Source organism: Tachypleus tridentatus, chromosome 9, assembly GCF_004210375.1.
Source record: "Tachypleus tridentatus isolate NWPU-2018 chromosome 9, ASM421037v1, whole genome shotgun sequence".
Classification (NCBI taxonomy): domain Eukaryota; kingdom Metazoa; phylum Arthropoda; class Merostomata; order Xiphosura; family Limulidae; genus Tachypleus; species Tachypleus tridentatus.
Window position 1 is genome coordinate 91,351,731 of NC_134833.1, and position 14,070 is coordinate 91,365,800.

General features: G+C 33.5%; 1 long non-coding RNA gene across 32 annotated transcripts in view; it reads left to right on the top strand.

The window, feature by feature from the left end:
* The window catches only part of LOC143225742 (uncharacterized), a 70,513-nt gene that overhangs the window by 19,876 nt on the left and 36,567 nt on the right, over nt 1-14,070 (top strand). For 19 of the 32 annotated variants that reach the window (XR_013014034.1, XR_013014040.1, XR_013014037.1 and 16 more), the window contains one exon: nt 12,836-12,989. The exons of 2 other annotated variants lie outside the window; for them this stretch is intronic. This is a non-coding gene — a long non-coding RNA (uncharacterized LOC143225742). 11 more of the 32 variants (XR_013014021.1, XR_013014039.1, XR_013014019.1 and 8 more) reach the window with 10 other exon arrangements.

Here is a 14,070-nt window from a genome sequence, read left to right on the forward strand (position 1 = left end):
TTTACAAAGCTTCTGACTACAGGTTTCGATTCCTTCTCGCACTCTGCCCCAATGACACATCTTTTTACGTTTCTTGCGTCTCTTACGTTTAATGGACTTCTTATTGCCCTGATTGTCGAGTTCTGTGTTATCCAAGTGAGATTGTTGCTGTATAAAAATTTTTGGCATCAGATTTTTGTGGGGAAGTTCAAGATTGAAAACTTGTTCCAACTCTGATGGCTGTGCAGAAGCCCTAGCATCACATACAAAATCAGGATTGTCTATTCCATACACAGTGTTTAATCTGGTTGTATTTCCATGCTTATCTTTGCAATGAGCCTCATTTCTTTTACTTGGATCGGAGGATTGCTCACTAGTTCTCTCTGAAAGAAAATTTCAGTATTTATATTAGAAATGGCAGAGGGTTCAGTATCTTGTAGAATAGTATTTGAGTGATTTGTATTTTGTCAGATTGAGAACCTACGCTATTACAATGACTCCCGGGAGGAGTTTGAGGCCGACCGACTTGCAAGTCGTGAGCTCAGGCTAACTGTTGGAATAAATCTCCGAAAATATTTTTCCAGTGGGTATGGCACGTTCTTTATCGCAGTGTAGCTGACTGTGGCATAACAGAACTTTTACTGAAGTCTAAATCGTGAGCAAACGCAAGCTGGTTCATAACTATCCCGAAACCATTTCCAGGGTCTATCACATCTCCCCTTTCACTGTCGGAGTCACCACTCCCGTCATTTGAAATGGTTTGCAAGCAGATATAGAAAAGTGATCGTTAGTCCTGTTAGTCTAAATTGTTCCGCTGAACCACCACACTGACGTAGTTCTTGAATCACTATTTTACCTTGTTTGTGAAAAAATAAAATACAGCCAGTTATTTATTGTAGAACACTAGAAGACTCACTTCAAAATACGTTACTTATCTTTATATTCTTTGGCTTTCTAAAGTAATATTATTAACATGCACTGTTATGGTGTGAACCCGTTTACACTCTGGCTGAGCATAAATTAAGATTAATTATACTTGTCATAAGTTATTATGTTAAGAATATTTTATTTAAGCAATAACTTCTTCATTACATCCTTAACGGATTTCCAAAAAATCAGAATGGTGTATAATAATAGCATATCAATTACACTATAGCCGTTATATATGGCCCGGCATGGCCTAGCGCGTTAAGGCGTGCGCTTCGTGATCTAAGGTTCGCGCCCGAGTCGCGCCAAACATGCTCACCCTCCCAGCCGTGGGGGCGTTATAATGTGACGGTCAATCCCACTATTCGTTGGTAAAAGGGTAGCCCAAGAGTTGGCGGTGGGTGGTGATGACTAGCTGCCTTCCCTCTAGTCTTACACTGCTAAATTAGGGACGGCTAGCACAGATAGCCCTCGAGTAGCTTTGTGCGAAATTCAAAAACAAACAAACAAACCGTTACATATATTGCGGCGTTTTGCTTATTTCATTCCTCCTGGTCGGTTGGATAAGACAAATTTTACAAGGTTGAAATACTATTATTATACACTCTTCTAATTTCTGAAATTCTCTAACGGACTGGATAAGGAACGTCGAGGTAGAAAATATAAGAAGCCACTATAATGCCTTACGAGAAGTATAATCAACTGTAATTACAACAAAGTTTATACACTGTTTACTTATACCGAAACTGCTATGAATGTTCTCTCCAAGAATGTTTACAAAAACGTTTGCAAACACATGCACAACAATGCTTCATTAGACTAAAAATTATTATAAAATTAATAAGTTTTCTTCTGATAAACTATAGTAAATATTTTCCACAACGAGATTTAATAATACAAGCAACTACTAAAGATTTTCTTTGCTACGGTATATGTTGATATAAATAAGCATAACAAAGGTTTTCCACTAGAATATTTACTGATATAAATTACAAATATTCACCCTAACAATTTATTATTCTCAATAGCTTTTATAAACCTTCTTCTGTCGTATTTACTGATAATAATAAGTATTATAAACGAAAACGAAGAAAACATATTTTGTGAATATTTAATTATTCCATTTACATCAACAAATTTCCTCAAAAAACCGTAGAAAAAATTACATGCTCACACCTAGACCAACAATAAACAAACAACAAATTCCATGATACAACAAACTACAAAACCTTAAACTCCTGCATACCATATTTCCCCGACATCAGCGAAAAAATAACCAACATTTGGAAAAAAAAACTTATAACAAAACACAAAATTACAGTAAACACCAAATTTATTGAAAAACCAGGTACAAAACAAAAGTCCATACTATGTAAAAACTACACTCACAAACACAACACGAACATAATTTTTGAAATACAATGCAACAACTGCCACGACTTCTACATTGGAGAAACAAGCAGAAAAATTGAAACTAGATTCATAGAATACAAAATAACACCTTCACACGTTTCTGAACACTGCAAATCAAATAAACACAACATAAGCATAGAAAATACCCTGATGTTAAGCAGGGAAACAAATATAAATAAACGCAAAATCAAAGAAGTTCCACTTATACAGCAATTAAAACCAAAATTAAACCAGTGTAAAGAAATCCATTTACTATTATAATTATAAATAACCTAACATCGACCAGGTTATAATCTCGTACCCGTTTATACTCTCGGCCGTTAGGACATGTCCTGACAAATTTCACATTCAGACTCTCTCTTTCTTAACCTGAAATCGACCTAAGAATGTCGAAACATTTAGTTAATTTAGTCGAAACAGTTAGTGTTAATACACATACCAGCCGTTTTGAGATACATTTTATAATTTTACTGTTACAAAAACATTTTAATTATCTGTAACAAGATATACACATCTATATGGTGCTTTAATAACGATGATTGAAGCATGGCTATATTGTAACCGTTCTCTCTCTTTTTATCTAGTGTGTGAGTTGGGAAAATTTAATATTCACTTTTACTGAAGACGTCATTAGTTATTGCATCAAAGTTTTCAGGGAAATTTCCATGTTTGGGAAATTTTCATTGAAACAGTTGTTGGTCATTTATCATTATAATGACATCTCATTTACACTGTTCCGGGACACTAACAAACCCGATGAAACCTTATTTAAATTTTTCCAGCACATTTATTTGCATAAAAATGCCTCATTCAGACTGTTTCGGGACATTCACCTGCCTGATGAAACATCATTTAAAATGACTGTTCCAGGACGCTTATATACATTATGAAACCACATTAAAACTGTTCTGAGATACTTTTTTGCTTTATAACGCCGCATTCAAAGTGTTTAGGGACACTTACCCGTTTGGTTAAAGTTTATTGAAATTTTTCTGGAACAATTACCAGCTTGGCAAAACCTCGTTCAAAATGTTCTCGTGCACTTGTCAGCTTGGGAAACCTGATTAAAACTCTCCTAGAACACTTACTTGATGGAATCTCATTCAAACCGTTCCGTGACACATACTATCTTGATGAAACCTAATTAGAACTGTTCCCGAGACACTTGTGAATTTGATGAAACCTCATTAAGACTTACTTTTGTTTGTTTGTTTTTAAATTTCACACAAAGCTACTTGAGGGCTATCTGCGCTAGCCGTCCCTAAGTTAGCAGTGTAAGACTCGAGGGAAGGCAGCTAGTCATCACCACCCATCGCCAACTCTTGGGCTACTATTTTACCAACGAGTAGTGGATTGACCGTAACATTATAATGCCCTCACGGATAAAAGGGCGAGTATGTTTGGTGTGACGGAGATTCGAATCCGTGACCCTCAGATTACGAGTCGAACGCCTTAACACGCTTGGCCATGCCGGGGTCAAGATTTACTTACACAATGATATATCATTGAAAATCTTACCTGTTTTACGAATTCTCGTTCAGATTGGGATATCACTTTGCAATACGTATTTCCCATCATAGCAATCAGCATGTTAAGCATCAGGATAGGCATGTTAACCATGAAAATTACGAAGACGAACCATGTTAACGCACTGTAGAAAGTCTCACTGAATTCGGAGTACTAGACAAAAACAGTATTGAGGCTCAGATCCAAGGAAAAATGAGATAAATAAAGCAAACGCAATACAGTTTAGAAAAGACGATAAAAAGGTTATATGTGTGGCGTTGTATGTTGTTTTTACTTGCCCCATTGAACCTGTATCGATATAAGTTTTCAAGAATATGTGGCTTTAATGCTACAAATTCACTCTTTTCTATTATTAAACAGACAAACAGTATACAAACATTGTTAATATTAAATTGTGAAAACAATGGTAAAACATAAATAATGAGAGATATGTTCACGTAAAATAACTAAAGTTAGCGTCTACGTGTTTATATTGAAAATGAAAAAAAAACAGTGTCTTTGTGTTTACATAATAACGTAGTCCCTATCTGTATGATAAGGTGATCTAGTAATCACCCACCTCCAACTCTTGGGTTATTCTTTTATTTACGAATAGTGGAATTGATTGAAACATTATAACGCTCCCACGACTGAAAGGGTGAGCATGTTTGGTGTGACGGAAATGTTAACCCCCGAGCCTCCAATTACGAGTCGAGTGTCTTAACCACCTGACTATGCCAGGCTGAATAAATCAGAGGACAGCATTTTAATTTTCCTAGCTTATCGTCAGGCTAAGAACAAGAACAAAAACAAAAACTGCCCAAGTAAAACGGTTCGTGTTGGAATTGTGAAGGAATTACAAGAAAATTCTCATAGTTCGCTTGTGAATAATGTAGGATTTGGATGAACAAATACTCTTACACAGGCAGGGGAATATTATTCTAAACGGGACGGAAAACATATTGTGATGAAACATAGTAGCTGTACAGAAGAACTATTTAAACGAGTTCAAGAGTCTCATGGTTTCAAGAAGCATAATAACAAACTAATCTTCAGATATTGTGATACACATACGTATATTGTTCTCTTTTAATGAGCTGTTCAAATATATGAATATTAATTCTGTAAGAACACAGTAATTATACAGTATTAACTATTTCGATATTGTGTTGTGTTTTCAGTTTGATATATTCTATGGATATGAATTGGTGATCTCATGAAAAGTTACAAACCTTATTTCTATATACTCCTGCCTACAAGTTCATGGAATGTTTGCAACATTACTCTCTCTAATTTCCAATACACATCGTCTTAAGGTATTTTACAATAAGAAGTCGCCGAAAAGAGATTCCACTCAGACTCCAGGTAAAGGTATACTGTAGGATGGCAGATATTTACGAAATTATAAAGGTTGGGAAGACCTGTTCAACCTAATTTCATGTGCTACCATCCAGAATCTCAGAATAGTAGTGCATTCTTTCGAGTTTCAGTTTATCCTGGTATCTGTTGCGAAAAGAAGTGATTGTTAATAGAAAATGTACAAACGAAACTCTTAACAATTTTAAATATTTTTGAACTGATTCTTTACTTATATAAAAAGTGTACAATTTTAAGTTAACGATGTAAAGTTATTTAAATTAAGAAGGCAAGGATCACACTGGTGCAAGTGATATTTATGATAAGAAAAAGAGGGAAAACAATTATTTAATTATTCATCTTATAAAAATCCCGAACATCATGTATAATAATATTTAAAAATTTTCGCAAAAGTTAATAAAATATACAGCTAACAAAGATAAATTTAATTCACAAAACAGCAATTACATATATTTCGAACAATTTAACTTACCTTGTAAATGACGATAATTTTGTTAATTATAAATAAAACCAAACCCAAAAATCTATTCATTTGAACTTTACCCATGAATAATACTTTGGATTTTTTACTCAATTAAAACTACGCTGAGAATGATTTTTATTCTGAGTTATATATAAATATGATCTTTCTAAGATATGTGCGTGTTTGTGTTTTTTAATAGCAAAGCCACCTCGAGCTATCTGCTGTGCCCACCGAGGGAAATCGAACCCCTGATTTTAGCGTTGTAAATCCGTAGACTTATCGCTGTACTAGCAGGGGGCCTTTTAAGATATGTGAGGATATTTTAATTTAAACAAACTGTCATCAAATAATGAACAAAACTTATGATCCAGAAAATGTGGGAATCATAGACTTATACTGCGTTAATCACTCTAATGTATAGTATTTTTTGTATATTTTTTAACTGTAATTGAAAAAGAAACGGTGAAACTGCGGTGAGAGCAAACAAAACTTGGAGTCTAGACTGATTGATTGCTATTTACTTTAAAATATTTGTTTGTTTGTTGTCTTAACGTAAAGCTGAACAATGGATTATCTTTAATTTGCCTATTGTGAGTACTCTAGTCCCGGATTTTAACGTTGTAGTTTTAAGATTGGATAAATATTCAAATGATTTCATAAAAATAGAATTTCGTGATAAGCAATAATTCTAACATTTTAGAATTATTAAAAGTTTTATTCTTCCATCTAATATGTAGATTAAGGAAGTACAAGTTTTAAATTAGAAATAATTTTAACATTGTGAACGTTTGTGTTTTGTACTCAAGAAATGTTTTTGAAGTTACAAACCCACTGAAGATTAGCTGAGTATTCTCCAACGCATTTGATATGTGTGGAAAAGCGTTGAAGATCCATCCAGTACATGTGGAAGTACATAAGTTATCGGTGGATAATCCCTACTGGTGGTTCCCCTTGGTACAGCGGTAAGGATTCGGAGTTACGGTGCTAAAATGAGAAGTTCGTTTCTCCTCGGTGGACTCTGCAGATAGCCCAATGTTGTCTTGATACATGAAACCCACGCGTAAACACACCCTACTGGTGAATTAATGAACTTCTCTTTTATCTGTTATCAAGTACAAGGGGAATAACTGAATGAGCCTTGTCTGTGCGTGGTGGAGGATTAGAAACCAATTAAACAGCTAAAAAAGCTTGTGTTTCTACAAAGGTTGGTGGCTTGTTGCTTCTTTGAAGTATGTTAGGGACTTTTACTATATTTCATTTGGGATGTTTGAAAATTGTGCTTAATTGTAAAGAGTTTTAAAATGGTCATTGAAAAATATAAACTTCAATTATGAATTACGGCCTTTCATACTACTTTTGTCAAGGAATGTTTATATAGTTAAACGGATACATGATTGACTGCATAAAAACCTTTCCGAGCATTTTAACGTGAAGGCAAAGAGAGAAAGATTCAACTGGAAATGCTATCGTGAGATCTTAAGTAAAATAGCGAACATCAGTACACAACATTATGCATTCGTCAGAGGACTTAGGAACCGTACTTTTACTTGAATTTGTTTTATAAATCATGTAAATTTGTCACTTAAATGACAATATATGTTCAAATGACACAATGTTTTTATATAGTTCATAAAATATGGAGTTAAAATGAGATTTGTTGCAATCCAAAAACATTGTATGGTTCATGAGGAAATCACAAACTCGAAGAACACATATTTGCATGACACCAGACGAAACATTACATTATTTTTATAGTTCCAAGTCGTTGTTCCATGCTAAAAGTAACGTCATGGCTACGACATTTTTAGTACTCCACCTCTTAAGCTCTTAGACGGTGTGTGATTGTCAATAACTGAATGAATATTCGTGTCTTGGTTTGCTGCTGGAGCTGATTTCATTCTTGTTCTGAGATTATCACAACAAGATGATGTTTCACTGGTTTCACTACAGTTCGCTGAATTTCACGTGTTTACGAGATCTTGAGTGAGACAAAGAGTTGTTGGCAGATCTGTTTTTGTTGTGACATCTCAATTTAGAAAAACTGACAACAGGTTTCGACTTCTGCTCCAACTCTGCCCCTAGGACACATTATTTTATGTTTCTTGCGTCTCTTACGTTTAACAAACTTCTTATTGCTTTGTTTTTCGAGTTATCTTTGACCCCATGTGTTATCCAAGTCAGATTCTTGCTGTATGACAATTTTTGGCATCAGATTTTTGTGAGGAAGTTCAAGATTAAATGTTGTTCCAACTCTGACGGATGGGCAGTAGACTGCGAATGCAGTCCTAGCATCACATACAAAAGTAGCATTGTTAATTACATTCACAGTGTTTAATTTAGTTGTATTACCATACTCAACTTTGGAATAAGCCTCATTACTTTGATTTGGAATTGAGGATTTTTCACTTTGTTTGGTGGGAAAGGAAACTTCAATATTTATTTTAGAAACTGTAGAGGGTTCGGTATCTTGTGCTTGAGAGATAGGAATTTTGTTCAGGAGATGGAGAAACTGTTTGTGATTGGGATGACCCCCTGTAGGAGTTTGAGGCCGACCGACTTCCAAGTCTTGAGCTCAAGCTAACTGCTAGAATAAATCTCAGAAAGTTTTCCTCTAGTGGGTGTGCCACTTTTTTTATCGCTCAGTGAAACTGACTGTGGTGTAACAGAAATTTCACTGAAGTCTAAATTGTGAGGAGCCCCCTAAACCATTTCCAGAGTTTATCGAAGCTGCACTTTAACTTTCACTCAAGACTTGATATATTAACTATAATATAGTGAGTCTTGATGTATTTCATATCATATATTAGTGTAAAATAATGTGAACTGAGTTTTTAAATGACCAAAACTGTGTAATTGAAAAGGTAAAATAGTTTTAAAATTAGTAAGAAAACTGAAAACCCTTATGAAGCTCTGTTTTTATACGTACAACTAACTTGAAATTATAAATACATAAATATTGAATAAAATTTTCTGGTGGGTAAGTTCAGAAAACAGGATTTTTATCAGTAGTTCACATCGCGTAATATTTATTCTGAATGTTAACCATTTGTATTAATAAAATGTAGATTAGAAAGAAATTAAGAAATATCAATATACTTCATATATAATCCAACCATTTTACATGAAAACGAAACTTAATTTAAAATTAAGTAAAAGCTAGAATATTCAATGCTATTAATTTTACCTTAAAGTTTGATAAAGCCTCTTTCCTCAGCTTTGCCTTAGACTTTGATTTACTTTTGATTACCATTGCTGCTGGTTGCTCTTTCTTAGCGTCGCCATCAACGAATGGCGAAGCCAGCCGAATGGAATAACTCTGCACATTCTTTTTAACCTTCTTTTGACTAACACCTCTCCATAGGACCTCAACAATTTTAGCCCACTGTTAAATGTATTTAACAATAATGAGAATAAAAAAAGTTAATTAACTTTACTTGTCATAAGAAATTATGTTATAAATATTATATTAAACCAATAAGTTCTTGATTAAATCCATAAGGGATTTCAAAAAATCAGAATAGTGTGTAATAATAGTATTTTTACCCCACTTCTGGTTCCCGGCTTTAACCATCTGTTACTACTTGTGCATTCAACTATTTTTTGTCATGAACTCTGTTAGATTTTCTGCCTCCACCAGCAGTTGAAGCTCTCAAGGGAAGTACTTTAAAATCTTATGAACAGTAACCAAGAAGGAATTGGTAAAGTAGCTCATTTTAATTCTTATTTTATAACTTTTCCTTTTACTTCGATTTGTATACTGGCTGAAGAATAGAATATACTGCTAGGGTAGAGGTAAGAGTGAATGAAATATAGTCTTACTATAAAATGTTTTATATTTACTTGGAAGATTTTAGCATTTACAAAAATGACAGATTTTTGAGATAGAAGTATCTTGAACCTTTACATAAAAATCATTGTTAGAGTAGTAAAACATTTTTTTTATTAATTTATGGACAAACTGTTTGCAAAAATACTTCATTAAAAATATTCTTTTTGCCCAAATGATAATTAATGTTCAGTAAAATCTGCCAAATTTCGTTAAAGTATACTATATATTAAGTCATAATATTAAAACTATATAGAAGTAAAAATTGTTGGTTACAGATTCCTTTTTAATGTACAAGTCACAAATATACTTAAAGAAAAAAAAAATCAATGTATTATTGCAAGTAATCCCACTAATTGAATCTGTATTTTACATAGGAAGCGAGTAATATCACACAATATTTTTGGTGAATTCTTTACCTTAAATATTACAGAAGGAAAGAAAGAACACAAAATTACTTAACATGATACGATATGAAAACCCTACCAATAGTAAATGCTGATTTAAATGTTAGAATATACCTCTTTTAAAACTGAAATAAGTATAACATGTATTAGTTATTTCCCTCTGGGTAGACTCTTCCTTTCCTTACATTCTCCAACTTTGTGATTTTCCTTTCATTATCCTATGTAACAAGGTAGGTGAGATGATCTGCTTTGTGAGAGTAGGTTTCCTGTTGGTGGAAGAGAACTACAGGTATAAGTAATGTTTGTATACAGAGTTCATAAATCACATGACAGATGAATAGGTACAGTTTAAGTCTAACAGATGGGCCCCAGAATTTTGTGCAACAAAGGGATCATAAACATTGATTCCCTGGATTATCCAGTTTCCTTATTCATTTTCATTTTTCCATTTTTCATCTTGAAAGTTGTTAAACTGGGACACTTCTAAGATATGGGTACCTCTACTTCCACATTATCCAGATTTGCATCTCTTCACGAATGTCTTGTTTCAGAGATGAGGTGCATATACCAACAGTAAGGAATTTCAGGGCCTATGCAGGGTTGAAGAATATTCCCCACACAATGTTTTTGTCCTTCTTTCTCTTCAAAAGGCTATGCCTCATGGTCTGGTCTTATTGAGGGGAAAATCATCAGTCTTCAGTCTGACAGTTTTGTTACTCTGCCACGTGTTTCTCATTGAGAAGACACTTGGTCCAGGACTCCTTGTTTTTAATCTTGGGACTTCTTTCTTTGGACCACATCTGTCATATCATACTAGCTTGATGTGTTTCATGGATGAAACTGTGGATAGCAGATCAATTGTCTCAACACAGACAGATTGTCCAAACAGAATAGATGCTGCATTGCAAGGTTTTTGTTTTTTTAATGTCTTTCACTTGGTCTGCTAGTGGGACAGCAATAAATCTACGGATTTATAACACTAGAATCAGAGGAGTTGATGTTCTTTGATGGACACAGCAGACAGCCAAATTTGGTTTTGTTATAAAAACACACACACACACACACACACACACACATACACATGATATTCATTTTGGAACTCTAACTGGTTGGTTGTGATCTTTTCGAAACTTCCAATTACTGAGAATTTGGTCTCCAGTACATAACCTTTGGGCTTTGGCAATGGATGCATTCTGTCAGAATGAGACAGGTTTACAACTCTAGGCTTTCCGTCTAATTCACATTTTATACAAGGAACTAACTGTGAATTGCTCCAACCCATTGTCATGTCTTGTTAGTGGCACTGGCTTGGCACCTACACTTTAGTTTCTGTTTCTGCAGTACCTTCATGAGTGTCCATCTCTTTCAATTTTTCTTAAGCTATCTCAGTTGAGACAGCTATGATCTGGTATGGTATATTTGTCTATCTAGAGATTTTCCCATCTTTTGCACAGCATCAGTATTTAATTTTTAAGGCTGCCAAATACTTTTCTCATTATTTTATTATCCCTTAAACAAACATTTATCAACAGAAATGATGCATATATTGGCAATGGTGCATCAAATAGATGTTGAACCCATTTCAGTTAGGAGTGTCTACTATAATTTTTTTTTTTTAACCTGGCTCTTTAGCAAGGATTTTTTTCATCTTCGATAGTTTGCGTCTATAAGCCAACCTAATTGATTTCCCATTTGATATGTGTAACAAAATATTCTTTTTTGTCTTCAGTATTCTCTAGATTCCTGAAGTCACTGTGGGTCCTTTGTCCCAAATGACCATTCCATTTACCTAACTGTTATGTTAAAGTTACATCAAATGCCATTTTTCAACATCTGTTTATGACATGATTTTCATATGCTGTGTATCACCTGTGCCTGAAGATTTCTTTTTCATTGCTGTTGGCCTACAGACGTCACCAGTTGGAGTGGTTTGCACTGTTTGTCCACAGATTATTTTATCATTTTACCTACATCCTCAGGCTGGTTCTTTCTATCCAAGACATTTTCAGACAGGGAAGGGAATAAATTCTTTTCAGAGATTCATCTAATCATTATTTACCACTTCTATGACCAATTAGATTTTGATTGTTATCATGTTGAATGAGGATGTTGTAGGATTTGTTGCCCCTACTAATACCTTTAGAGTGCTAGACAATTACTTTTTACTCTGGGTTCTCTTTGAATGCAAGGAATCTTTTGCAAGTCAAGTCTAATTAGAATTGTCACATTCTGTATGTTCTTAGTAGCCCAACTTAATTGCCTGCTGAAGGGCATTGTGAATCCTAAAGTTCTGATAATTGTAATTATTAAAGTTTTGTGAGAATAATCAGTTTGTTAAATGCCCTTGATTAATTCTTAAATGGTGGCCATTATCAATTGTTGCTACTATTTACAACATTCCTGCTTTTTAAAGATTAATGAGCATGATTAATTGTTTATAAAATTTCACTGCAGAGGTGTGTTCCATCGTTTACTGTTTGCTGCTTTCTCAGTTAAATAATAATTATTTAAACATTGAATGTTGTTGTTACAAAAAGATTTATGTAATTGGCAAGTAAACTGTAAGGGAATGCTATGTAGGAAAATCAGTTGATTTTGAAATTATATTATGTTCAACCAATTAGAGGATTTAATTTCCATTTTTTAAACAGTGGACTATTCTTCAACACATGAACAAAAAGGAGCAGGGAAGTTCATATGATAACTCTAATAAAAGTTGTGTGGTGTCTCTCTGTACAAAAACTTTGCATCAGAAATTGTATCTACTACTTTCAAAACATAGTAATATTCACAAGCAGTCCAATTTTCTTTTCATGTAGAACATTGTTCCATAACCATTGATATATTTCATTTGAAAATGTCCATGAACAAAACAAAATTACTTTTAGAATTGCAGTGTTTTTTGTTGTTTAGTTTGTCATTTAATGAGTCTTGCAGTTACCTTAATTCTTCTTGGAAGAAAATGGAACATGATTTAGAACCATTTCCAATGGCTATGATGGAAAGATAAAATCGAACAAGATCTGTATGGTTTCTTTCCAATAAAAGTAGAGAAAGCACCACTTTTTTCCTTCAGTTTCGAAAGAAAGAGGTTAGCTTATTAGCCAGTGATCCATTTGACAAAGTGTTACATATTTCTTTCAGAGAAATGGTAAAAGGATAAATTGATTGTGCATGATTTTACCAGTTAAGTATAGTATGTCTTTCAGGGAATAAATTAGATAAATGGCAGTGTCAAAGTGCATTTACCTCTTTCATGTGATTGTGTAAAGTGTGAAATGTTTACACTAGTATTTATTGTGATATTAATGATTATACATTGTTGCTCATTATCACATTCATTTTCTATTTTAACAAGCTGGAAAGGAGATTTGTAAGGCCAATTTTAGATCTTGAAATACTGTCTACAAACACTTATATGTGGATATTAATTTTCAAGAATGTCTTTATTCCATTGGAACAAGAGTGTGAACTTTGGGCATTGATGGTACAATTGGATACAGGAAATTCAAATTTATATGAAATATGGTAGAACAAACAAGGACTTTGTGGTTTGTTGTTATACCAGAGTCCAATTACAAAATAAAACTGGTCTAAAATTTTTGTTATAGGTTATTTTGACATTATTTTTTCACATGCTGATATTTTTTATTAAATTTAATCAATATGAACACCACAGGAATATATTCTACAACAAGACTTCAGGTGAGTATAGGTAGGTTTAGAAAAAGGAGTAAATTATTATAAAACAGTGTAATAATTTAATTTTCAAAAAAATATCTTTATGAATATCAAGTTGAGACTGATTAGGTATGTAAAATGGAAATTTCTTAACCACCAATAAAAGAAATTGACAGGATGAAAGATTTTCAATGTTTGTAGTTCAAAAATGCCTCACAACAAAATTTTGAAACACTTACAAAGCAGATATTTTATAAATACTATAAAAATTGTATAACTTGAAAGGAGAAACTAAATCCTATTACTAACTTTACACTAAGTTTTGTGTAATTTGGTTAAGGATTTCTGATGTGAGGAGGAAAAAAATTGGAACATCATTGACATCTCTCCAATCTGAAATGTTCTAAACATTTCTGTTGTGTAAACTTGATAGGTCAAAAGAATGTCTGTAATACTCAGGTGGTCTAGAAAGGATTAAGTAGACAAAAAGC